This window comes from Ovis canadensis, chromosome 20 (assembly GCF_042477335.2).
Source record: "Ovis canadensis isolate MfBH-ARS-UI-01 breed Bighorn chromosome 20, ARS-UI_OviCan_v2, whole genome shotgun sequence".
NCBI lineage: Eukaryota > Metazoa > Chordata > Mammalia > Artiodactyla > Bovidae > Ovis > Ovis canadensis.
Window position 1 is genome coordinate 8,439,890 of NC_091264.1, and position 26,835 is coordinate 8,466,724.

Consider the following 26,835-nt stretch of genomic DNA (forward strand, 5'->3'; position numbering starts at 1 on the left):
TCCCTACGAAACAGGGAAAGGATCCCTCATCTCGAGCTAGGAGGCGGAAACGGGGCTCCCCTGGATGTGTGCGGGACCCACGTGCTTCCTCTCGAGTGGAGACGGGTATGTCGGGGAACTTCTTGAGTTGCAGCAATGGTGTGAAGGACCCTTTGGAAGTTCCAGTGGTTAGATGTGATTGGCCTCGAGAAGCCTCAGCGGAAATGGGCCTCATCTCGCCTGGAGGGCAAAACCTCCTGGATTTTCTCGAGTTGCTTCAGGTGCTCTCGACTTACGACGGGGACTTCAGGGACCAGCTCTGGTGTCCTCAGGAAAGGCCAGTCCCTATGCGAGTTCCTCGGGGGCCTATCGGGATTCCTCTCCCGTCGATGCCGGGCCTAAGACCTTGTGTGGAGTCGGGGCCGGAACCTGAGGATTCCTCTCCAGTGCTGACATGGATCTTGGGGTACTTCTGGAGTCTCCCCAGGGGAGTCAGTCCTCGTCTCGAATGCGGGCATGCACTTGCGCTTTCCTCCAGAGCGGTAGCAGCAGTGTCACGCAGTCCGCCGCGTGGATCAAAGAATGTATGGTTTTCCCTCGAGTCTTTCCCACGAGGCTTTCCCACAGGGCTGTCCCACGTGCACACGTGGCGGGAGTCGATCCTCGGCTTGAACGTCAAGGCAGTGCAGGGAAAACTGTTTCCTCTGGAATGGACTGACACATCTGGGGGACTCTTGGAATGGTGGCATGACCCTGGAGTTCCTCTCGCCTTTCCTGTGGAGAGCGCCTCCTCTTGAGATGCGACGGGAACGCCGGGAATTCTTTCCCTACGAAACAGGGAAAGGATCCCTCATCTCGAGCTAGGAGGCGGAAACGGGGCTCCCCTGGATGTGTGCGGGACACCACGTGCTTCCTCTCGAGTGGAGACGGGTATGTCGGGGAACTTCTTGAGTTGCAGCAAGGGTGTGAAGGACCCTTTGGAAGTTCCAGTGGTTAGATGTGATTGGCCTCGAGAAGCCTCAGCGGAAATGGGCCTCATCTCGCCTGGAGGGCAAAACCTCCTGGATTTTCTCGAGTTGCGGAAGGTGCTCTCGACTTACGACGGGGACCTCAGGGACCCGCTCTGGTGGCCTCAGGAAAGGCCAGTCCCCATGCGTGTTCCTCGGGGGCCTCTCCGGATTCCTCTCCCGTCGATGCCGGTGCCTAAGACCTTGTGTGGAGTCGGGGCCGGAACCTGAGGATTCCTCTCCAGTGCTGACATGGATCTTGGGGTACTTCTGGAGTCTCCCCAGGGGAGTCAGTCCTCGTCTCGGATGCGGGCATGCACTTGCGCTTTCCTCCAGAGCGGTAGCAGCAGTGTCACGCAGTCCGCCGTGTGGACCAAAGGATCTATGGTTTTCCCTCGAGTCTTTCCCACGAGGCTTTCCCACGAGGCTTTCCCACAGGGCTGTCCCACGTGCACACGTGGTGGGAGTGGATCCTCGGCTTGAACGTCAAGGCAGTGCAGGGAAAACAGGTTCCTCTGGAATGGACTGACACATCTGGGGGACTCTTGGAATGGTGGCACGACCCTGGAGTTCCTCTCGCCTTTCCTGTGGAGAGCGCCTCCTCTTGAGATGCGACGGGAACGCCGGGAATTCTTTCCCTACGAAACAGGGCAAGGATCCCTCATCTCGAGCTAGGAGGCGGAAACGGGGCTCACCTGAATGTGTGTGGGACCCCACGTGCTTCCTCTCGAGTGGAGACGGGTATGTCGGGGAACTTCTTGAGTTGCAGCAAGGGTGTGAAGGACCCTTTGGAAGGTCCAGTGGTTAGATGTGATTGGCCTCTAGAAGCCTCAGCGGAAATGGGCCTCATCTCGCCTGGAGGGCAAAACCTCCTGGATTTTATCGAGTTGCGGCAGGTGCTCTCGACTTACGACGGGGACCTCAGGGAACCGCTCTGGTGGCCTCAGGAAAGGCCAGTCCCCATGCGAGTTCCTCGGGGGCCTCTGGGGATTCCTCTCCCGTCGATGCCGGGGCCAAAGACCTTGTGTGGAGTCGGGGCCGTAACCTGAGTATTCCTCTACAGTGCTGACATGGATCTTGGGGTACTTCTGGAGTCTCCCCAGGGGAGTCAGTCCTCGTCTCGAATGCGGGCATGCACTTGCGCTTTCCTCCAGAGCGGTAGCAGCAGTGTCACGCAGTCCGTCGCGTGGATCAAAGAATGTATGGTTTTCCCTCGAGGCTTTCCCACGAGGCTTTCCCACAGGGCTGTCCCACGTGCACACGTGGCGGGAGTCGATCCTCGGCTTGAATGTCAAGGTAGTGCAGGGAAAACAGGTTCCTCTGGAATGGACTGACATCTCTGGGGGACTCTTGGAATGGTGGCACGACCCTGGAGTTCCTCTCGCCTTTCCTGTGGAGAGCGCCTCCTCTTGAGATGCGACGGGAACGCCGGGAATTCTTTCCCTTCGAAACAGGGAAAGGATCCCTCATCTCGAGCTAGGAGGCGGAAACGGGGCTCCCCTGGATGTGTGCGGGACACCACGTGCTTCCTCTCGAGTGGAGACGGGTATGTCGGGGAACTTCTTGAGTTGCAGCACGGGTGTGAAGGACCCTTTGGAAGTTCCAGTGGTTTGACGTGATTAGCCTCGAGAAGCCTCAGCGGAAATGGGCCTCATCGCGCCTGGAGGGCAAAACCTCCTGGATTTTCTCGAGTTGTGGCAGGTGCTCTCGACTTACGACGGGGACCTCAGGGACCCGCTCTGGTGGCCTCAGGAAAGGCTAGTCCCCATGCGAGTTCCTCGGGGGCCTCTCGGGATTCCTCTCCCGTCGATGCCGGGGCCTAAGACCTTGTGTGGAGTCGGGGCCGGAACCTGAGGATTCCTCTCCAGTGCTGACATGGATCTTGGGGTACTTCTGGAGTCTCCCCAGGGGAGTCAGTCCTCGTCTCGAATGCGGGCATGCACTTGCGCTTTCCTCCAGAGCGGTAGCAGCAGTGTCACGCAGTCCGCCGCGTGGATCAAAGAATGTATGATTTTCCCTCGAGTCTTTCCCACGAGGCTTTCCCACAGGGCTGTCCCACGTGCACACGTGGTGGGAGTCGATCCTCGGCTTGAACGTCAAGGCAGTGCAGGGAAAACAGGTTCCTCTGGAATGGACTGACACATCTGGGGGACTCTTGGAATGGTGGCATGACCCTGGAGTTCCTCTCGCCTTTCCTGTGGAGAGCGCCTCCTCTTGAGATGCGACGGGAACGCCGGGAATTCTTTCCCTACGAAACAGGGAAAGGATCCCTCATCTCGAGCTAGGAGGCGGAAACGGGGCTCCCCTGGGTGTGTGCGGGACCCCACGTGCTTCCTCTCGAGTGGAGACGGGTATGTCGGGGAACTTCTTGAGTTGCAGCAATGGTGTGAAGGACCCTTTGGAAGTTCCAGTGGTTAGATGTGATTGGCCTCGAGAAGCCTCAGCGGAAATGGGCCTCATCTCGCCTGGAGGGCAAAACCTCCTGGATTTCCTCGAGTTGCGGCAGGTGCTCTCGACTTACGACGGGGACCTCAGGGACCCGATCTGGTGGCCTCAGGAAAGGCCAGTCCCCATGCGAGTTCCTCGGGGGCCTATCGGGATTCCTCTCCCGTCGATGCCGGGGCCTAAGACCTTGTGTGGAGTCGGGGCCGGAACCTGAGGATTCCTCTCCAGTGCTGACATGGATCTTGGGGTACTTCTGGAGTCTCCCCAGGGGAGTCAGTCCTCGTCTCGAATGCGGGCATGCACTTGCGCTTTCCTCCAGAGCGGTAGCAGCAGTGTCACGCAGTCCGCCGCGTGGACCAAAGGATCTATGGTTTTCCCTCGAGTCTTTCCCACGAGGCTTTCCCACGAGGCTTTCCCACAGGGCTGTCCCACGTGCACACGTGGTGGGAGTCGATCCTCGGCTTGAACGTCAAGGCAGTGCAGGGAAAACTGTTTCCTCTGGAATGGACTGACACATTTGGGGGACTCTTGGAATGGTGGCATGACCCTGGAGTTCCTCTCGCCTTTCCTGTGGAGAGCGCCTCCTCTTGAGATGCGACGGGAACGCCGGGAATTCTTTCCCTACGAAACAGGGAAAGGATCCCTCATCTCGAGCTAGGAGGCGGAAACGGGTCTCCCCTGGATGTGTGCGGGACACCACGTGCTTCCTCTCGAGTGGAGACGGGTATGTCGGGGAACTTCTTGAGTTGCAGCAAGGGTGTGAAGGACCCTTTGGAAGTTCCAGTGGTTAGATGTGATTGGCCTCGAGAAGCCTCAGCGGAAATGGGCCTCATCTCGCCTGGAGGGCAAAACCTCCTGGATTTTCTCGAGTTGCGGCAGGTGCTCTCGACTTACGACGGGGACCTCAGGGACCCGCTCTGGTGGCCTCAGGAAAGGCCAGTCCCCATGCGTGTTCCTCGGGGGCCTCTCCGGATTCCTCTCCCGTCGATGCCGGTGCCTAAGACCTTGTGTGGAGTCGGGGCCGGAACCTGAGGATTCCTCTCCAGTGCTGACATGGATCTTGGGGTACTTCTGGAGTCTCCCCAGGGGAGTCAGTCCTCGTCTCGGATGCGGGCATGCACTTGCGCTTTCCTCCAGAGCGGTAGCAGCAGTGTCACGCAGTCCGCCGTGTGGACCAAAGGATCTATGGTTTTCCCTCGAGTCTTTCCCACGAGGCTTTCCCACGAGGCTTTCCCACAGGGCTGTCCCACGTGCACACGTGGTGGGAGTCGATCCTCGGCTTGAACGTCAAGGCAGTGCAGGGAAAACAGGTTCCTCTGGAATGGACTGACACATCTGGGGGACTCTTGGAATGGTGGCACGACCCTGGAGTTCCTCTCGCCTTTCCTGTGGAGAGCGCCTCCTCTTGAGATGCGACGGGAACGCCGGGAATTCTTTCCCTACGAAACAGGGAAAGGATCCCTCATCTCGAGCTAGGAGGCGGAAACGGGGCTCACCTGAATGTGTGCGGGACCCCACGTGCTTCCTCTCGAGTGGAGACGGGTATGTCGGGGAACTTCTTGAGTTGCAGCAAGGGTGTGAAGGACCCTTTGGAAGGTCCAGTGGTTAGATGTGATTGGCCTCGAGAAGCCTCAGCGGAAATGGGCCTCATCTCGCCTGGAGGGCAAAACCTCCTGGATTTTCTCGAGTTGCGGCAGGTGCTCTCGACTTACGACGGGGACCTCAGGGAACCGCTCTGGTGGCCTCAGGAAAGGCCAGTCCCCATGCGAGTTCCTCGGGGGCCTCTGGGGATTCCTCTCCCGTCGATGCCGGGGCCAAAGACCTTGTGTGGAGTCGGGGCCGTAACCTGAGTATTCCTCTCCAGTGCTGACATGGATCTTGGGGTACTTCTGGAGTCTCCCCAGGGGAGTCAGTCCTCGTCTCGAATGCGGGCATGCACTTGCGCTTTCCTCCAGAGCGGTAGCAGCAGTGTCACGCAGTCCGTCGCGTGGATCAAAGAATGTATGGTTTTCCCTCGAGGCTTTCCCACGAGGCTTTCCCACAGGGCTGTCCCACGTGCACACGTGGCGGGAGTCGATCCTCGGCTTGAATGTCAAGGTAGTGCAGGGAAAACAGGTTCCTCTGGAATGGACTGACATCTCTGGGGGACTCTTGGAATGGTGGCACGACCCTGGAGTTCCTCTCGCCTTTCCTGTGGAGAGCGCCTCCTCTTGAGATGCGACGGGAACGCCGGGAATTCATTCCCTTCGAAACAGGGAAAGGATCCCTCATCTCGAGCTAGGAGGCGGAAACGGGGCTCCCCTGGATGTGTGCGGGACACCACGTGCTTCCTCTCGAGTGGAGACGGGTATGTCGGGGAACTTCTTGAGTTGCAGCAAGGGTGTGAAGGACCCTTTGGAAGTTCCAGTGGTTAGACGTGATTAGCCTCGAGAAGCCTCAGCGGAAATGGGCCTCATCGCGCCTGGAGGGCAAAACCTCCTGGATTTTCTCGAGTTGTGGCAGGTGCTCTCGACTTACGACGGGGACCTCAGGGACCCGCTCTGGTGGCCTCAGGAAAGGCTAGTCCCCATGCGAGTTCCTCGGGGGCCTCTCGGGATTCCTCTCCCGTCGATGCCGGGGCCTAAGACCTTGTGTGGAGTCGGGGCCGGAACCTGAGGATTCCTCTCCAGTGCTGACATGGATCTTGGGGTACTTCTGGAGTCTCCCCAGGGGAGTCAGTCCTCGTCTCGAATGCGGGCATGCACTTGCGCTTTCCTCCAGAGCGGTAGCAGCAGTGTCACGCAGTCCGCCGCGTGGATCAAAGAATGTATGGTTTTCCCTCGAGTCTTTCCCACGAGGCTTTCCCACAGGGCTGTCCCAAGTGCACACGTGGTGGGAGTCGATCCTCGGCTTGAACGTCAAGGCAGGGCAGGGAAAACAGGTTCCTCTACAATGGACTGACACATCTGGGGGACTCTTGGAATGGTGGCACGACCCTGGAGTTCCTCTCGCCTTTCCTGTGGAGAGCGCCTCCTCTTGAGATGCGACGGGAACGCCGGGAATTCTTTCCCTACGAAACAGGGAAAGGATCCCTCATCTCGAGCTAGGAGGCGGAAACGGGGCTCCCCTGGATGTGTGCGGGACACCACGTGCTTCCTCTCGAGTGGAGACGGGTATGTCGGGGAACTTCTTGAGTTGCAGCAATGGTGTGAAGGACCCTTTGGAAGTTCCAGTGGTTAGATGTGATTGGCCTCGAGAAGCCTCAGCGGAAATGGGCCTCATCTCGCCTGGAGGGCAAAACCTCCTGGATTTTCTCGAGTTGCGGCAGGTGCTCTCGACTTACGACCGGGACCTCAGGGACCCGCTCTGGTGGCCTCAGGAAAGGCCAGTCCCCATGCGAGTTCCTCGGGGGCCTCTGGGGATTCCTCTCCCGTCGATGCCGGGGCCTAAGACCTTGTGTGGAGTCGGGGCCGGAACCTGAGGATTCCTCTCCAGTGCTGACATGGATCTTGGGGTACTTCTGGAGTCTCCCCAGGGGAGTCAGTCCTCGTCTCGAATGCGGGCATGCACTTGCGCTTTCCTCCAGAGCGGTAGCAGCAGTGTCACGCAGTCCGCCGCGTGGACCAAAGGATCTATGGTTTTCCCTCGAGTCTTTCCCACGAGGCTTTCCCTCGAGGCTTTCCCACAGGGCTGTCCCACGTGCACACGTGTTGGGAGTCGATCCTCGGCTTGAACGTCAAGGCAGTGCAGGGAAAACAGGTTCCTCTGGAATGGACTGACACATCTGGGGGACACTTGGAATGGTGGCACGACCCTGGAGTTCCTCTCGCCTTTCCTGTGGAGAGCGCCTCCTCTTGAGATGCGACGGGAACGCCGGGAATTCTTTCCCTACGAAACAGCGAAAGGATCCCTCATCTCGAGCTAGGAGGCGGAAACGGGTCTCCCCTGGATGTGTGCGGGACACCACGTGCTTCCTCTCGAGTGGAGACGGGTATGTCGGGGAACTTCTTGAGTTGCAGCAAGGGTGTGAAGGACCCTTTGGAAGTTCCAGTGGTTAGATGTGATTGGCCTCGAGAAGCCTCAGCGGAAATGGGCCTCATCTCGCCTGGAGGGCAAAACCTCCTGGATTTACTCGAGTTGCGGCAGGTGCTCTCGACTTACGACGGGGACCTCAGGGACCCGCTCTGGTGGCCTCAGGAAAGGCCAGTCCCCATGCGTGTTCCTCGGGGGCCTCTCCGGATTCCTCTCCCGTCGATGCCGGTGCCTAAGCCCTTGTGTGGAGTCGGGGCCGGAACCTGAGGATTCCTCTCCAGTGCTGACATGGATCTTGGGGTACTTCTGGAGTCTCCCCAGGGGAGTCAGTCCTCGTCTCGGATGCGGGCATGCACTTGCGCTTTCCTCCAGAGCGGTAGCAGCAGTGTCACGCAGTCCGCCGTGTGGACCAAAGGATCTATGGTTTTCCCTCGAGTCTTTCCCACGAGGCTTTCCCACGAGGCTTTCCCACAGGGCTGTCCCACGTGCACACGTGGTGGGAGTCGATCCTCGGCTTGAACGTCAAGGCAGTGCAGGGAAAACAGGTTCCTCTGGAATGGACTGACACATCTGGGGGACTCTTGGAATGGTGGCACGACCCTGGAGTTCCTCTCGCCTTTCCTGTGGAGAGCGCCTCCTCTTGAGATGCGACGGGAACGCCGGGAATTCTTTCCCTACGAAACAGGGCAAGGATCCCTCATCTCGAGCTAGGAGGCGGAAACGGGGCTCACCTGAATGTGTGCGGGACCCCACGTGCTTCCTCTCGAGTGGAGACGGGTATGTCGGGGAACTTCTTGAGTTGCAGCAAGGGTGTGAAGGACCCTTTGGAAGGTCCAGTGGTTAGATGTGATTGGCCTCGAGAAGCCTCAGCGGAAATGGGCCTCATCTCGCCTGGAGGGCAAAACCTCCTGGATTTTATCGAGTTGCGGCAGGTGCTCTCGACTTACGACGGGGACCTCAGGGAACCGCTCTGGTGGCCTCAGGAAAGGCCAGTCCCCATGCGAGTTCCTTGGGGGCCTCTCGGGATTCCTCTCCCGTCGATGCCGGGGCCTAAGACCTTGTGTGGAGTCGGGGCCGGAACCTGAGGATTCCTCTCCAGTGCTGACATGGATCTTGGGGTACTTCTGGAGTCTCCCCAGGGGAGTCAGTCCTCGTCTCGAATGCGGGCATGCACTTGCGCTTTCCTCCAGAGCGGTAGCAGCAGTGTCACGCAGTCCGCCGCGTGGATCAAAGGATCTATGGTTTTCCCTCGAGTCTTTCCCACGAGGCTTTCCCACGAGGCTTTCCCACAGGGCTGTCCCACGTGCACACGTGGTGGGACTCGATCCTCGGCTTGAACGTCAAGGCAGTGCAGGGAAAACAGGTTCCTCTGGAATGGACTGACACATCTGGGGGACTCTTGGAATGGTGGCACGACCCTGGAGTTCCTCTCGCCTTTCCTGTGGAGAGCGCCTCCTCTTGAGATGCGACGGGAACGCCGGGAATTCTTTCCCTACGAAACAGGGAAAGGATCCCTCATCTCGAGCTAGGAGGCGGAAACGGGGCTCCCCTGGATGTGTGCGGGACACCACGTGCTTCCTCTCGAGTGGAGACGGGTATGTCGGGGAACTTCTTGAGGTGCAGCAATGGTGTGAAGTACCCTATGGAAGTTCCAGTGGTTAGATGTGATTGGCCTCGAGAAGCCTCAGCGGAAATGGGCCTCATCTCGCCTGGAGGGCAAAACCTCCTGGATTTTCTCGAGTTGCGGCAGGTGCTCTCGAGTTGCGGCAGGTGCTCTCGACTTACGACGGGAACCTCAGGGACCCGCTCTGGTGGCCTCAGGAAAGGCCAGTCCCCATGCGAGTTCCTCGGGGGCCTCTCGGGATTCCTCTCCCGTCGATGCCGGAGCCTAAGACCTTGTGTGGAGTCGGGGCCGGAACCTGAGGATTCCTCTCCAGTGCTGACATGGATCTTGGGGTACTTCTGGAGTCTCCCCAGGGTGGTCAGTCCTCGTCTCGAATGCGGGCATGCACTTGCGCTTTCCTCCAGAGCGGTAGCAGCAGTGTCACGCAGTCCGCCGCGTGGATCAAAGGATGTATGGTTTTCCCTCGAGTCTTTCCCACGAGGCTTTCCCACGAGGCTTTCCCACAGGGGTGTCCCACGTGCACACGTGGTGGGAGTCGATCCTCGGCTTGAACGTCAAGGCAGTGCAGGGAAAACAGGTTCCTCTGGAATGGACTGACACATCTGGGGGACTCTTGGAATGGTGGCACGACCCTGGAGTTCCTCTCGCCTTTCCTGTGGAGAGCGCCTCCTCTTGAGATGCGACGGGAACGCCGGGAATACTTTCCCTACGAAACAGGGAAAGGATCCCTCATCTCGAGCTAGGAGGCGGAAACGGGGCTCCCCTGGATGTGTGCGGGACCCCACGTGCTTCCTCTCGAGTGGAGACGGGTATGTCGGGGAACTTCTTGAGTTGCAGCAAGGGTGTGAAGGACCCTTTGGAAGTTCCAGTGGTTAGACGTGATTGGCCTCGAGAAGCCTCAGCGGAAATGGGCCTCATCTCGCCTGGAGGGCAAAACCTCCTGGATTTTCTCGAGTTGCGGCAGGTGCTCTCGACTTACGACGGGGACCTCAGGGACCCGCTCTGGTGGCCTCAGGAAAGGCCAGTCCCCATGCGAGTTCCTCGGGGGCCTCTCGGGATTCCTCTCCCGTCGATGCCGGGGTCTAAGACCTTGTGTGGATTCGGGGCCGGAACCTGAGGATTCCTCTCCAGTGCTGACATGGATCTTGGGGTACTTCTGGAGTCTCCCCAGGGGAGTCAGTCCTCGTCTCGAATGCGGGCATGCACTTGCGCTTTCCTCAGGAGCGGTAGCAGCAGTGTCACCCAGTCCGCCGCGTGGATCAAAGGATCTATGGTTTTCCCTCGAGTCTTTCCCACGAGGCTTTCCCACGAGGCTTTCCCACAGGGCTGTCCCACGTGCACACGTGGTGGGAGTCGATCCTCGGCTTGAACGTCAAGGCAGTGCAGGGAAAACAGGTTCCTCTGGAATGGACTGACACATCTGGGGGACTCTTGGAATGGTGGCACGACCCTGGAGTTCCTCTCGCCTTTCCTGTGGAGAGCGCCTCCTCTTGAGATGCGACGGGAACGCCGGGAATTCTTTCCCTACGAAACAGGGAAAGGATCCCTCATCCCGAGCTAGGAGGCGGAAACGGGTCTCCCCTGGATGTGTTCGGGACCCCACGTGCTTCCTCTCGAGTGGAGACGGGTATGTCGGGGAACTTCTTGAGTTGCAGCAAGGGTGTGAAGGACCCTTTGGAAGTTCCAGTGGTTAGACGTGATTGGCCTCGAGAAGCCTCAGCGGAAATGGGCCTCATTTCGCCTGGAGGGCAAAACCTCCTGGATTTTCTCGAGTTGCGGCAGGTGCTCTCGACTTACGACGGGGACTTCAGGGACCCGCTCTGGTGGCCTGAAGAAAGGCCAGTCCCCATGCGAGTTCCTCGGGGGCGTCTCGGGATTCCTCTCCCGTCGATGCCGGGGCCTAAGACCTTGTGTGGAGTCGGGGCCGGAACCTGAGGATTCCTCTCCAGTGCTGACATGGATCTTGGGGTACTTCTGGAGTCTCCCCAGGGGAGTCAGTCCTCGTCTCGAATGCGGGCATGCACTTGCGCTTTCCTCCAGAGCGGTAGCAGCAGTGTCACGCAGTCCGCCGAGTGGATCAAAGGATCTATGGTTTTCCCTCGAGTTTTTCCCACGAGGCTTTCCCACGAGGCTTTCCCACAGGGCTGTCCCACGTGCACACGTGGTGGGAGTCGATCCTCGGCTTGAACGTCAAGGCAGTGCAGGGAAAACAGGTTCCTCTGGAATGGACTGACACATCTGGGGGACTCTTGGAATGGTGGCACGACCCTGGAGTTCTTCTCGCCTTTCCTGTGGAGAGCGCCTCCTCTTGAGATGCGACGGGAACGCCGGGAATTCTTTCCCTACGAAACAGGGAAAGGATCCCTCATCTCGAGCTAGGAGGCGGAAACGGGTCTCATCTGGATGTGTGCGGGACCCACGTGCTTCCTCTCGAGTGGAGACGGGTATGTCGGGGAACTTCTAGAGTTGCAGCAAGGGTGTGAAGGACCCTTTGGAAGTTCCAGTGGTTAGACGTGATTAGCCTCGAGAAGCCTCAGCGGAAACGGGCCTCATCTCGCCTGGAGGGCAAAACCTCCTGGATTTTCTCGAGTTGCGGCAGGTGCTCTCGACTTACGACGGGGACTTCAGGGACCCGCTCTGGTGGCCTCAGGAAAGGCCAGTCCCCATGCGAGTTCCTCGGGGGCCTCTTGGGATTCCTCTCCCGTCGATGCCGGGGCCTAAGACCTTGTGTGGAGTCGGGGCCGGAACCTGAGGATTCCTCTCCAGTGCTGACATGGATCTTGGGGTACTTCTGGAGTCTCCCCAGGGGAGTCAGTCCTCGTCTCGAATGCGGGCATGCACTTGCGCTTTCCTCCAGAGCGGTAGCAGCAGTGTCACGCAGTCCGCCGCGTGGATCAAAGGATCTATGGTTTTCCCTCGAGTCGTTCCCACGAGGCTTTCCCACGAGGCTTTCCCACAGGGCTGTCCCACGTGCACACGTGGTGGGAGTCGATCCTCGGCTTGAACGTCAAGGCAGTGCAGGGAAAACAGGTTCCTCTGGAATGGACTGACACATCTGGGGGACTCTTGGAATGGTGGCATGACCCTGGAGTTCCTCTCTCCTTTCTTGTGGAGAGCGCCTCCTCTTGAGATGCGACGGGAACGCCGGGAATTCTTTCCCTACGAAACAGGGAAAGGATCCCTCATCTCGAGCTAGGAGGCGGAAACGGGGCTCCCCTGGATGTGTGCGGGACCCCACGTGCTTCCTCTCGAGTGGAGACGGGTATGTCGGGGAACTTCTTGAGTTGCAGCAATGGTGTGAAGGACCCTTTGGAAGTTCCAGTGGTTAGACGTGATTGGCCTCGAGAAGCCTCAGCGGAAATGGGCCTCATCTCGCCTGGAGGGCAAAACCTCCTGGATTTTCTCGAGTTGCGGCAGGTGCTCTCGACTTACGACCGGGACCTCAGGGACCCGCTCTGGTGGCCTCAGGAAAGGCCAGTCCCCATGCGAGTTCCTCGGGGGCCTCTCGGGATTCCTCTCCCGTCCATGCCGGGGCCTAAGACCTTCTGTGGAGTCGTTGCCGGAACCTGAGGATTCCTCTCCAGTGCTGACATGGATCTTGGGGTACTTCTGGAGTCTCCCCAGGGGAGTCAGTCCTCGTCTCGAATGCGGGCATGCACTTGAGATTTCCTCCAGAGCGGTAGCAGCAGTGTCACGCAGTCCGCCGCGTGGATCAAAGGATCTATGGTTTTCCCTCGTGTCGTTCCCACGAGGCTTTCCCACGAGGCTTTCCCACAGGGCTGTCCCACGTGCACACGTGGTGGGAGTCGATCCTCGGCTTGAACGTCAAGGCAGTGCAGGGAAAACAGGTTCCTCTGGAATGGACTGACACATCTGGGGGACTCTTGGAATGGTGGTACGACCCTGGAGTTCCTCTCGCCTTTCCTGTGGAGAGCGCCTCCTCTTGAGATGCGACGGGAACGCCGGGAATTCTTTCCCTACGGAACAGGGAAAGGATCCCTCATCTCGAGCTAGGAGGCGGAAACGGGGCTCCCCTGGATGTGTGCGGGACCCCACGTGCTTCCTCTCGAGTGCAGACGGGTATGTCGGGGAACTTCTTGAGTTGCAGCAAGGGTGTGAAGGACCCTTTGGAAGGTCCAGTGGTTAGATGTGATTGGCCTCGAGAAGCCTCAGCGGAAATGGGCCTCATCTTGCCTGGAGGGCATAACCTCCTGGATTTTCTCGAGTTGCGGCAGGTGCTCTCGACTTACGACGGGGACCTCAGGGACCCGCTCTGGTGGCCTCAGGAAAGGCCAGTCCCCATGCGATTTCCTCGGGGGCCTCTCGGGATTCCTCTCCCATCGATGCCGTGGCCTAAGACCTTGTGTGGAGTCGGGGCCGGAACCTGAGGATTCCTCTCCAGTGCTGACATGGATCTTGGGGAACTTCTGGAGTCTCCCCAGGGGAGTCAGTCCTCGTCTCGAATGCGGGCATGCACTTGCGCTTTCCTCCAGAGCGGTAGCAGCAGTGTCACGCAGTCCGCCGCGTGGATCAAAGGATCTATGGTTTTCCCTCGAGTCTTTCCCACGAGGCTTTCCCCCGAGGCTTTCCCACAGGGCTGTCCCACGTGCACACGTGGTGGGAGTCGATCCTCGGCTTGAACGTCAAGGCAGTGCAGGGAAAACAGGTTCCTCTGGAATGGACTGACACATCTGGGGGACTTTTGGAATGGTGGCACGACCCTGGAGTTCCTCTCGCCTTTCCTGTGGAGAGCGCCTCCTCTTGAGATGCGACGGGAACGCCGGGAATTCTTTCCCTACGAAACAGGGAAAGGATCCCTCATCTCGAGCTAGGAGGCGGAAAAGGGGCTCCCCTGGATGTGTGCGGGACCCACGTGCTTCCTCTCGAGTGGAGACGGGTATGTCGGGGAACTTCTTGAGTTGCAGCAAGGGTGTGAAGGACCCTTTGGAAGTTCCAGTGGTTAGATGTGATTGGCCTCGAGAAGCCTCAGCGGAAATGGGCCTCATCTCGCCTGGAGGGCAAAACCTCCTGGATTTTCTCGAGTTGCGGCAAGTGCTCTCGACTTACGACGGGGACCTCAGGGAACCGCTCTGGTGGCCTCAGGAAAGGCCAGTCCCCATGCGAGTTCCTCGGGGGCCTCTCGGGATTCCTCTCCCGTCGATGCCGCTGCCTAAGACCTTGTGTGGAGTCGGGGCCGGAACCTGATTATTCCTCTCCAGTGCTGACATGGATCTTGGGGTACTTCTGGAGTCTCCCCAGGGGAGTCAGTCCTCGTCTCGAATGCGGGCATGCACTTGCGCTTTCCTCCAGAGCGGTAGCAGCAGTGTCACGCAGTCCGCCGCGTGGATCAAAGGATCTATGGTTTTCCCTCGAGTCTTTCCCACGAGGCTTTCCCACGAGGCTTTCCCACAGGGCTGTCCCACGTGCACACGTGGTGGGAGTCGATCCTCGGCTTGAACGTCAAGGCAGTGCAGGGAAAACAGGTTCCTCTGGAATGGACTGACACATCTGGGCTCTCTTGGAATGGTGTCACGACCCTGGAGTTCCTCTCGCCTTTCCTGTGGAGAGCGCCTCCTCTTGAGATGCGACGGGAACGCCGGGAATTCTTTCCCTACGAAACAGGGCAAGGATCGCTCATCTCGAGCTAGGAGGCGGAAACGGGGCTCCCCTGGATGTGTGCGGGACCCCACGTGCTTCCTCTCGAGTGGAGACGGGTATGTCGGGGAACTTCTTGAGTTGCAGGAATGGTGTGAAGGACCCTTTGGAAGTTCCAGTGGTTAGATGTGATTGGCCTCGAGAAGCCTCAGCGGAAATGGGCCTCATCTCGCCTGGAGGGCAAAACCTCCTGGATTTTCTCGAGTTGCGGCAGGTGCTCTCGACTTACGACGGGGACCTCAGGGACCCGCTCTGGTGGCCTCAGGAAAGGCCAGTCCCCATTCGAGTTCCTCGGGGGCCTCTCGGGATTCCTCTCCCGTCGATGCCGGGGCCTAAGACCTTGTGTGGAGTCGGGGCCGGAACCTGAGGATTCCTCTCCAGTGCTGACATGGATCTTGGGGTACTTCTGGAGTCTCCCCAGGGGAGTCAGTCCTCGTCTCGAATGCGGGCATGCACTTGCGCTTTCCTCCAGAGCGGTAGCAGCAGTGTCACGCAGTCCGCCGCGTGGATCAAAGGATCTATGGTTTTCCCTCGAGTCTTTCCCACGAGGCTTTCCCACGAGGCTTTCCCACAAGGCTGTCCCACGTGCACACGTGGTGGGAGTCGATCCTCGGCTTGAACGTCAAGGCAGTGCAGGGAAAACAGGTTCCTCTGGAATGGACTGACACATCTGGGGGACTCTTGGAATGGTGGCACGACCCTGGAGTTCCTCTCGCCTTTCCTGTGGAGAGCGCCTCCTCTTGATATGCGACGGGAACGCCGGGAATTCTTTCCCTACGAAACAGGGAAAGGATCCCTCATCTCGAGCTAGGAGGCGGAAACGGGGCTCCCCTGGATGTGTGCGGGACCCCACGTGCTTCCTCTCGAGTGGAGACGGGTATGTCGGGGAACTTCTTGAGTTGCAGCAAGGGTGTGAAGGACCCTTTGGAAGTTCCAGTGGTTAGATATGATGGCCTCGAGAAGCCTCAGCGGAAATGGGCCTCATCTCGCCTGGAGGGCAAAACCTCCTGGATTTTCTCGAGTTGCGGCAGGTGCTCTCGACTTACGACGGGGACCTCAGGGATTCGCTCTGGTGGCCTCAGGAAAGGCCAGTCCCCAGGCGAGTTCCTCGGGGGCCTCTCGGGATTCCTCTCCCGTCGATGCCGGGGCCTAAGACCTTGTGTGGAGTCGGGGCCGGAACCTGAGGATTCCTCTCCAGTGCTGACATGGATCTTGGGGTACTTCTGGAGTCTCCCCAGGGGAGTCAGTCCTCGTCTCGAATGCGGGCATGCACTTGCGCTTTCCTCCAGAGCGGTAGCAGCAGTGTCACGCAGTCCGCCGCGTGGATCAAAGGATCTATGGTTTTCCCTCGAGTCTTTCCCACGAGGCTTTCCCACGAGGCTTTCCCACAAGGCTGTCCCACGTGCACACGTGGTGGGAGTCGATCCTCGGCTTGAACGTCAAGGCAGTGCAGGGAAAACAGGTTCCTCTGGAATGGACTGACACATCTGGGGGACTCTTGGAATGGTGGCACGACCCTGGAGTTCCTCTCGCCTTTCCTGTGGAGAGCGCCTCCTCTTGATATGCGACGGGAACGCCGGGAATTCTTTCCCTACGAAACAGGGAAAGGATCCCTCATCTCGAGCTAGGAGGCGGAAACGGGGCTCCCCTGGATGTGTGCGGGACCCCACGTGCTTCCTCTCGAGTGGAGACGGGTATGTCGGGGAACTTCTTGAGTTGCAGCAAGGGTGTGAAGGACCCGTTGGAAGTTCCAGTGGTTAGATATGATGGCCTCGAGAAGCCTCAGCGGAAATGGGCCTCATCTCGCCTGGAGGGCAAAACCTCCTGGATTTTCTCGAGTTGCGGCAGGTGCTCTCGACTTACGACGGGGACCTCAGGGATTCGCTCTGGTGGCCTCAGGAAAGGCCAGTCCCCATGCGAGTTCCTCGGGGGCCTCTCGGGATTCCTCTCCCGTCGATGCCGGGGCCTAAGACCTTGTGTGGAGTCGGGGCCGGAACCTGAGGATTCCTCTCCAGTGCTGACATGGATCTTGGGGTACTTCTGGAGTCTCCCCAGGGGAGTCAGTCCTCGTCTCGAATGCGGGCATGCACTTGCGCTTTCCTCCAGAGCGGTAGCAGCAGTGTCACGCAGTCCGCCGCGTGGATCAAAGGATCTATGGTTTTCCCTCGAGTCTTTCCCACGAGGCTTTCCCACGAGGCTTTCCCACAGGGCTGTCCCACGTGCACACGTGGTGGGAGTCGATCCTCGGCTTGAACGTCAACGCAGTGCAGGGAAAACAGGTTCCTCTGGAATGGACTGACACATCTGGGGGACTCTTGGAATGGTGCCACGACCCTGGAGTTCCTCTCCCCTTTCCTGTGGAGAGCGCCTCCTCTTGAGATGCGACGGGAACGCCGGGAATTCTTTCCCTACGAAACAGGGAAAGGATCCCTCATCTCGAGCTAGGAGGCGGAAACGGGGCTCCCCTGGATGTGTGCGGGACCCCACGTGCTTCCTCTCGAGTGGAGACGGTATGTCGGGGAACTTCTTGAGTTGCAGCAAGGGTGTGAAGGACCCTTTGGAAGTTCCAGTGGTTAGATGTGATTAGCCTCGAGAAGCCTCAGCGGAAATGGGCCTCATGTCGCCTGGAGGGCAAAACCTCCTGGATTTTCTCGAGTTGCGGCAGGTGCTCTCGGCAAACGAGGGGGACCTCAGGGACCGCTCTGATGGCCTCAGGAAAGGCCAGTCCCCATGCGAGTTCCTCGGGGGCCTCTCGGGATTCCTCTCCCGTCGATGCCGGGGCCTAAGACCTTGTGTGGAGTCGGGGCCGGAACCTGAGGATTCCTCTCCAGTGCTGACATGGATCTTGGGGTACTTCTGGAGTCTCCCCAGGGGAGTCAGTCCTCGTCTCGAATGCGGGCATGCACTTGAGCTTTCCTCCAGAGCGGTAGCAGCAGTGTCACGCAGTCCGCCGCGTGGATCAAAGGATCTATGGTTTTCCCTCGAGTCTTTCCCACGAGGCTTTCCCACGAGGCTTTCCCACAGGGCTGTCCCACGTGCACACGTGGTGGGAGTCGACCCTCGGCTTGAACGTCAAGGCAGTGCAGGGAAAACAGGTTCCTCTGGAATGGACTGACCCATCTGGGGGACTCTTGGAATGGTGGCTCGACCCTGGAGTTCCTCTCGCCTTTCCTGTGGAAAGCGCCTCCTCTTGAGATGCGAAGGGAACGCCGGGAATTCTTTCCCTACGAAACAGGGAAAGGATCCCTCATCTCGAGCTAGGAGGCGGAAACGGGGCTCCCCTGGATGTTTGCGGGACCCCACGTGCTTCCTGTCGAGTGGAGATGGTTATTTCGGGGAACTTCTTGAGTTGCAGCAAGGGTGTGAATGACCCTTTGGAAGTTCCAGTGGTTAGATGTGATTAGCCTCGAGAATCCTCAGCGGAAGTGGGCCTCATCTCGCCTGGAGGGCAAAACCTCCTTGATTTTCTCGAATTGCGGCAGGTGCTCTCGACTTACGACTGGGACCTCAGGGACCCGCTCTGGTGGCCTCAGGAAAGGCCAGTCCCCATGCGAGTTCCTCGGGGGCCTCTCGGGATTCCTCTCCCGTCGATGCCGGGGCCTAAGACCTTGTGTGGAGTCGGGGCCGGAACCTGAGGATTCCTCTCCAGTGCTGACATGGACCTTGGGGTACTTCTGGAGTCTCCCCAGGGGAGTCAGTCCTCGTCTCGAACGCGGGCATGCACTTGCGCTTTCCTCCAGAGCGGTAGCAGCAGTTTCACACAGTCCGCCGCGTGGATCAAAGGATCTATGGTTTTCCCTCGACTCTTTCCCACGAGGCTTTCCCACGAGGCTTTCCCAAAGGGCTGTCCCACGTGCACACGTGGTGGGAGTCGACCCTCGGCTTGAACGTCAAGGCAGTGCAGGGAAATCAGGTTCCTCTGGAATGGACTGACCCATCTGGGGGACTCTTGGAATGGTGGCTCGACCCTGGAGTTCCTTTCGCCTTTCCTGTGGAGAGCGCCTCCTCTTGAGATGCGACGGGAACCCCGGGAATTCTTTCCCTAAGAAACAGGGAAAGGATCACTATGAAACAGGGAAAGGATCCCTCATCTCGAGCTAGGAGGCCGAAACGGGGCTCCCCTGGATGTGTGCGGGACCCCACGTGCTTCCTCTCGTGTGAAGACGGGTATGTCGGGGAACTTCTTGAGTTGCAGCAAGGGTGTGAAGGACCCTTTGGAAGTTTCAGTGGTTAGACGTGATTAGCCTCGAGAAGCCTCAGCGGAAATGGGCCTCATCTCGCCTGGAGGTGAAAACCTCCTAGATTTTCTCGAGTTACGGCAGGTGCTCTCGACTTATGACGGGGACCTCAGGGACCAGCTCTGGTGGCCTCAGGAAAGGCCAGTCCCCATGCGAGTTCCTCGGGGGCCTCTCGGGATTCCTCTCCCGTCGATGCCGGGGCCTAAGACCTTGTGTGGAGTCGGGGCCGGAACCTGAGGATTCCTGTCCAGTGCTGACATGGATCTTGGGGTACTTCTGGAGTCTCCCAAGGGGAGTCAGTCCTCGTCTCGAATGCGGGCATGCACTTGCGCTTTCCTCCAGAGCGGTAGGAGCAGTGTCACGCAGTCCGCCGCGTGGATCAAAGGATCTATGGTTTTCCCTCGAGACTTTCGCACGAGGCTTTCCCACGAGGCTTTCCCACAGGGCTGTCCCACGTGCACACGTGGTGGGAGTCGATCCTCGGCTTGAACGTCAAGGCAGTGCAGGGAAAACAGGTTCCTCTGGAATGGACTGACACATCTGGGGGACTCTTGGAATGGTGTCACGACCCTGGAGTTCCTCTCGCCTTTCCTGTGGAGAGCGCCTCCTCTTGAGATGCGACGGGAACGCCGGGAATTCTTTCCCTACGAAACAGGGAAAGGATCCCTCATCTCGAGCTAGGAGGCGGAAACGGGGCTGCCCTGGATGTGTGCGGGACCCCACGTGCTTCCTCTCGAGTGGAGACGGGTATGTCGGGGAACTTCTTGAGTTGCAGCAATGGTGTGAAGGACCCTTTGGAAGTTCCAGTGGTTAGATGTGATTGGCCTTGAGAAGCCTCAGCGGAAATGGGCCTCATCTCGCCTGGAGGGCAAAACCTCCTGGATTTTCTCGAATTGCGGCAGGTGCTCTCGACTTACGACGGGGACCTCAGGGACCCGCTTGGTGGCCTCAGGAAAGGCCAGTCCCCATGCGAGTTCCTCGGGGGCCTCTCGGGATTCCTCTCCCGTCGATGCCGGGGCCTAAGACCTTGTGTGGAGTCGGGGCCGGAACCTGAGGATTCCTCTCCAGTGCTGACATGGATCTTGGGGTACTTCTGGAGTCTCCCCAGGGGAGTCAGTCCTCGTCTCGAATGCGGGCATGCACTTGCGCTTTCCTCCAGAGCGGTAGCAGCAGTGTCACGCAGTCCGCCGCGTGGATCAAAGGATGTATGGTTTTCCCTCGAGTCTTTCCCACGAAGCTTTCCCACGAGGCTTTCCCACAGGGCTGTCCCACGTGCACACGTGGTGGGAGTCGATCCTCGGCTTGAACGTCAAGGCAGTGCAGGGAAAACAGGTTCCTCTGGAATGGACTGACACATCTGGGGGCTCTTGGAATGGTGGCATGACCCTGGAGTTCCTCTCGCCTTTCCTGTGGAGAGCGCCTCCTGTTGAGATGCGACGGGAACGCCCGGAATTCTTTCCCTAGGAAACAGGGAAAGGATCCCTCATATCGAGCTAGGAGGCGGAAACGGGGCTCCCCTTGATGTGTGCGGGACACCACGTGCTTCCTCTCGAGTGCAGACTTGTATGTCGGGGAACTTCTTGAGTTGCAGAAAGGGTGTGAAGGACCCTTTGGAAGTTCCAGTGGTTAGATGTGATTGGCCTCGAGATGCCTCAGCGGAAATGGGCCTCATCTCGCCTGGAGGGCAAAACCTCCTGGATTTTCTCGAGTTGCGGCAGGTGCTCTCGACTTACGACGGGGACCTCAGGGACCCGCTTGGTGGCCTCAGGAAAGGCCAGTCCCCATGCGAGTTCCTCGGGGGCCTCTCGGGATTCCTCTCCCGTCGATGCCGGGGCCTAAGACCTTGTGTGGAGTCGGGGCCGGAACCTGAGAATTCCTCTCCAGTGCTGACATGGATCTTGGGGTACTTCTGGAGTCTCCCCAGGGGAGTCAGTTCTCGTCTCGAATGCGGGCATGCACTTGCGCTTTCCTCCAGAGCGGTAGCAGCAGTGTCACGCTGTCTGCATCGTGGATCAAAGGATCTATGATTTTCCCTCGAGTCTTTCCCACGAGGCTTTCCCACGAGGCTTTCCCACAGGGCTGTCCCACGTGCTCACGTGGTGGGAATCGATCCTCGGCTTGAACGTCAAGGCAGTGCAGGGAAAACAGGTACCTCTGGAATGGACTGACACATCTGGGGGACTCTTGGAATGGTGTCACGACCCTGGAGTTCCTCTCGCCTTTCTTGTGGAGAGCGCATCCTCTTGAGATGCGACGGGAACGCCGGGAATTCTTTCCCTACGAAACAGGGAAAGGATCCCTCACCTCGAGCTAGGGGGCGGAAACGGAGCTCCCCTGGATGTGTGCGGGACCCCACGTGCTTCCTCTCGAGTGGAGACTGGTATGTCGGGGAACTTCTTGATTTGCAGCAATGGTGTGAAGGACCCTTTGGAAGTTCCAGTGGTTAGATGTGATTGGCCTCGAGAAGCCTCAGCGGAAATGGGCCTCATCTCGCCTGGAGGGCAAAACCTCCTGGATTTTCTCGAGTTGCGGCAGGTGCTCTCGACTTATGACGGGGACCTCAGGGACCCGCTCTGGTGGCCCAGGAAAGGCCAGTCCCCATGCGAGTTCCTCGGGGGCCTCTCGGGATTCCTCTCCCATCGATGCCGGGGCCTAAGACCTTGTGTGGAGTCGGGGCCGGAACCTGAGGATTCCTCTCCAGTGCTGACATGGATCTTGGGGTACTTCTGGAGTCTCCCCAGGGGAGTCAGTCCTCGTCTCGAATGCGGGCATGCACTTGCGCTTTCCTCCAGAGCGGTAGCAGCAGTGTCACGCAGTCCGCCGCGTGGATCAAAGGATCTATGGTTTTCCCTCGAGTCTTTCCCACGAGGCTTTCCCACGAGGCTTTCCCACAGGGCTGTCCCACGTGCACACGTGGTGGGACTCGATCCTCGGCTTGAACGTCAAGGCAGTGCAGGGAAAACAGGTTCCTCTGGAATGGACTGACACATCTGGGGGACTCTTGGAATGGTGGCATGACCCTGGAGTTCCTCTCGCCTTTCCTGTGGAGAGCGCCTCCTCTTGAGATGCGACGGGAACGCCGGGAATTCTTTCCCTACGAAACAGGGAAAGGATCCCTCATCTCGATCTAGGAGGCGGAAACGGGGCTCCCCTGGATGTGTGCGGGACACCACGTGCTTCCTCTGGAGTGGAGATGGGTATGTCGGGGAACTTCTTGAGTTGCAGCAAGGGTGTGAAGGACCCTTTGGAAGTTCCAGTGGTTAGATGTGATTGGCCTCGAGAAGCCTCCGCGGAAATGGGCCTCATCTCGCCTGGAGGGCAAAACCTCCTGGATTTTCTCGAGTTGCGGCAGGTGCTCTCGACTTACGATGGGGACCTCAGGGACTGGCTCTGGTGGCCTCAGGAAAGGCCAGTCCCCATGCGAGTTCCTCGTGGGATTCTCGGGATTCATCTGCCCTCGATGCAGGGGCCTAAGACCTTGTGTGGAGTCGGGGCCGGAACCTGAGGATTCCTCTCCAGTGCTGACATGGATCTTGGGGTACTTCTGGAGTCTCCCCAGGGGAAACAGTCCTCGTCTCGAATGCGGGCATGCACTTGCGCTTTCCTCCAGAGCGGTAGCAGCAGTGTCACGCAGTCTGCCGCGTGGATCAAAGGATCTATGGTTTTCCCTCGAGTCTTTCCCACGAGGCTTTCACACAGGGCTGTCCCACGTGCACACGTGGTGGGAGTCGAACCTCGGCTTGAACGTCAAGGCAGTGCAGGGAAAACAGGTTCCTCTGGAATGTACTGACACATCTGGGGGACTCTTGGAATGGTGGCATGACCCTGGAGTTCCTCTCGCCTTTTCTGTGGAGAGCGCCTCCTCTTGAGATGCGACGGGAACGCCGGGAATTCTTTCCCTACGAAACAGGGAAAGGATCCCTCATCTCGAGCTAGGAGGCGGAAACGGGGCTCCTCTGGATGTGTGCGGGACACCACGTGCTTCCTCTGGAGTGGAGATGGGTATGTCGGGAAACTTCTTGAGTTGCAGCAATGGTGTGAAGGACCCTTTGGAAGTTCCAGTGGTTAGATGTGATTGGCCTCGAGAAGCCTCAGCGGAAATGGGCCTCATCTCGCCTGGAGGGCAAAACCTCCTGGATTTTCTCGAGTTGAGGCAGGTGCTCTCGACTTACGACGGGGACCTCAGGGACCCGCTCTGGTGGCCTCAGGAAAGGCCAGTCCCCATGCGAGTTCCTCCGTGGCGTCTCGGGATTCCTCTCCCGTCGATGCCGGGGCCTAAGACCTTGTGTGGAGTCGGGGCCGGAACCTGAGGATTCCTCTCCAGTGCTGACATGGATCTTGGGGTAGTTCTGGAGTCTCCCCAGGGGAGTCAGTCCTCGTCTCGAATGCGGGCATGCACTTGCGCTTTCCTCCAGAGCGGTAGCAGCAGTGTCACGCAGTCCGCCGCGTGGATCAAAGGATCTATGGTTTTCCCTCGAGTCTTTCCCACGAGGCTTTCCCACGAGGCTTTCCCACAGGGCTGTCCCACGTGCACACGTGGTGGGAGTCGATCCTCGGCTTGAACGTCAAGGCAGTGCAGGGAAAACAGGTTCCTCTGGAATGGACTGACACATCTGGGGGTCTCTTGGAATGGTGGCACGACCCTGGAGTTCTTCTCCCCTTTCCTGTGGAGAGCGCCTCCTCTTGAGATGCGACGGGAACGCCGGGAATTCTTTCCCTACGAAACAGGGAAAGGATCCCTCATCTCGAGCTAGGAGGCGGAAACGGGGCTCCCCTGGATGTGTGCGGGACCCCACGTGCTTCCTCTCGAGTGGAGATGGGTATGTCGGGGAACTTCTTGAGTTGAAGCAAGGGTGTGAAGGACCCTTTGGAAATTCCAGTGGTTAGATGTGATTGGCCTCGAGAAGCCTCAGCGGAAATGGGCCTCATCTCGCCTGGAGGGCAAAACCTCCTGGATTTTCTCGAGTTGCGGCAGGTGCTCTCGACTTACGATGGGGACCTCAGGGACTGGCTCTGGTGGCCTCAGGAAAGGCCAGTCCCCATGCGAGTTCCTCGTGGGCTTCTCGGGATTCATCTGCCCTCGATGCCGGGGCCTAAGACCTTGTGTGGAGTCGGGGCCGGAACCTGAGGATTCCTCTCCAGTGCTGACATGGATCTTGGGGTACTTCTGGAGTCTCCCCAGGGGAAACAGTCCTCGTCTCGAATGCGGGCATGCACTTGCGCTTTCCTCCAGACGGGAGCAGCAGTGTCACGCAGTCTGCCGCGTGGATCAAAGAATCTATGGTTTTCCCTCGAGTCTTTCCCACGAGGCATTCAAACAGGGCTGTCCCACGTGCACACGTGGTGGGAGTCGAAACTCGGCTTGAACGTCAAGGCAGTGCAGGGAAAACAGGTTCCTCTTGAATGGACTGACAAATCTGGGGGACTCTTGGAATGGTGGCACGACCCTGGAGTTCCTCTCGCCTTTCCTGTGTAGAGCGCCTCCTCTTGAGATGCGACGGGAACGCCGGGAATTCTTTCCCTACGAAACAGGGAAAGGATCCCTCATCTCGAGCTAGGAGGCGGAAACGGGGCTCCCCTGGATGTGTGCGGGACCCACGTGCTTCCTCTCGAGTGCAGACGGGTATGTCGGGGAACTTCTTGAGTTGCAGCAAGGGTGTGAAGGACCCTTTGGAAGTTCCAGTGGTTAGACGTGATTGGCCTCGAGAAGCCTCAGCGGAAATGGGCCTCATCTCGCCTGGAGGGCAAAACCTCCTGGATTTTCTCGAGTTGCGGCAGGTGCTCTCGACTTACGACGGGGACCTCAGGGACCCGCTCTGGTGGCCTCAGGAAAGGCCAGTCCCCATGCGAGTTCCTCGGGGGCCTCTGGGGATTCCTCTCCCGTCGATGCCAGGGCCTAAGTCCTTGTGTGGAGTCGGGGCCGGAACCTGAGGATTCCTCTCCAGTGCTGACATGGATCTTGGGGTATTTCTGGAGTCTCTCCAGGGGAGTCAGTCCTCGTCTCGAATGCGGGCATGCACTTGCGCTTTCCTCCAGAGCGGTAGCAGCAGTGTCACGCAGTTCGCCGCATGGATCAAAGGATCTATGGTTTTCCCTCGAGTCTTTCCCACGAGGCTTTCCCACGAGGCTTTCCCACAGGGCTGTCCCACGTGCACACGTGGTGGGAGTCGATCGTCGGCTTGAACGTCAAGGCAGTGCAGGGAAAACAGGTTCCTCTGGAATGGACTGACACATCTGGGGGACTCTTGGAATGGTGGCATGACCCTGGAGTTCCTCTCGCCTTTCCTGTGGAGAGCGCCTCCTCTTGAGATGCGACGGGAACGCCGGGATTCTTCCCTACGAAACAGGGAAAGGATCCCTCATCTCGAGCTAGGAGGCGGAAACGGGGCTCCCCTGGATGTGTGCGGGACGCCACGTGCTTCCTCTGGAGTGGAGATGGGTATGTCGGGAAACTTCTTGAGTTGCAGCAAGGGTGTGAAGGACCCTTTGGAAGTTCCAGTGGTTAGATATGATTGGCCTCGAGAAGCCTCAGCGAAAATGGGCCTCATCTCTCCTGGAGGGCAAAACCTCCTGGATTTTCTGGAGTTGCGGCAGGTGCTCTCGACTTACGACGGGGACTTCAGGGAACCGCTCTGGTGGCCTCAGGAAAGGCCAGTCCCCATGCGAGTTCCTCGGGGGCTTCTCGGGATTCCTCTCCCGACGATGCCGGGGCCTAAGACCTTGTGTGGAGTCGGGGCCGGAACCTGAGGATTCCTCTCCAGTGCTGACATGGATCTTGGGGTACTTCTGGAGTCTCCCCAGGGGAGTCAGTCCTCGTGTCGAATGCGGGCATGCACTTGCGCTTTCCTCCAGAGCCGTAGCAGCAGTGTCACGCAGTCCTCCGCGGGGATCAAAGGATCTATGGTTTTCCCTCGAGTCTTTCCTACGAGGCTTTCCCACGAGGCTTTCCCACAGGGCTGTCCCACGTGCACACGTGGTGGGAGTCGATCCTCGGCTTGAACGTCAAGGCAGTGCAGGGAAAACAGGTTCCTCTGGAATGGACTGACACATCTGGGGGACTCTTGGAATGGTGGCACGACCCTGGAGTTCCTCTCGCCTTTCCTGTGGAGAGCGCCTCCTCTTGAGATGCGACGGGAACGCCGGGAATTCTTTCCCTACGAAACAGGGAAAGGATCCCTCATCTCGAGCTAGGAGGCGGAAACGGGGCTCCCCTTGATGTGTGCGGGACACCACGTGCTTCCTCTCGAGTGCAGACTTGTATGTCGGGGAACTTCTTGAGTTGCAGAAAGGGTGTGAAGGACCCTTTGGAAGTTCCAGTGGTTAGATGTGATTGGCCTCGAGATGCCTCAGCGGAAATGGGCCTCATCTCGCCTGGAGGGCAAAACCTCCTGGATTTTCTCGAGTTGCGGCAGGTGCTCTCGACTTACGACGGGGACCTCAGGGACCCGCTTGGTGGCCTCAGGAAAGGCCAGTCCCCATGCGAGTTCCTCGGGGGCCTCTCGGGATTCCTCTCCCGTCGATGCCGGGGCCTAAGACCTTGTGTGAAGTCGGGGCCGGAACCTGAGAATTCCTCTCCAGTGCTGACATGGATCTTGGGGTACTTCTGGAGTCTCCCCAGGGGAGTCAGTTCTCGTCTCGAATGCGGGCATGCACTTGCGCTTTCCTCCAGAGCGGTAGCAGCAGTGTCACGCAGTCCGCCGCGTGGATCAAAGGATCTATGGTTTTCCCTCGAGTCTTTCCCAAGAGGCTTTCCCACGAGGCTTTCCCACAGGGCTGTCCCACGTGCACACGTGGTGGGAGTCGATCCTCGGCTTGAACGTCAAGGCAATGCAGGGAAAACAGGTTCCTCTGGAATGGACTGACACATCTGGGGGTC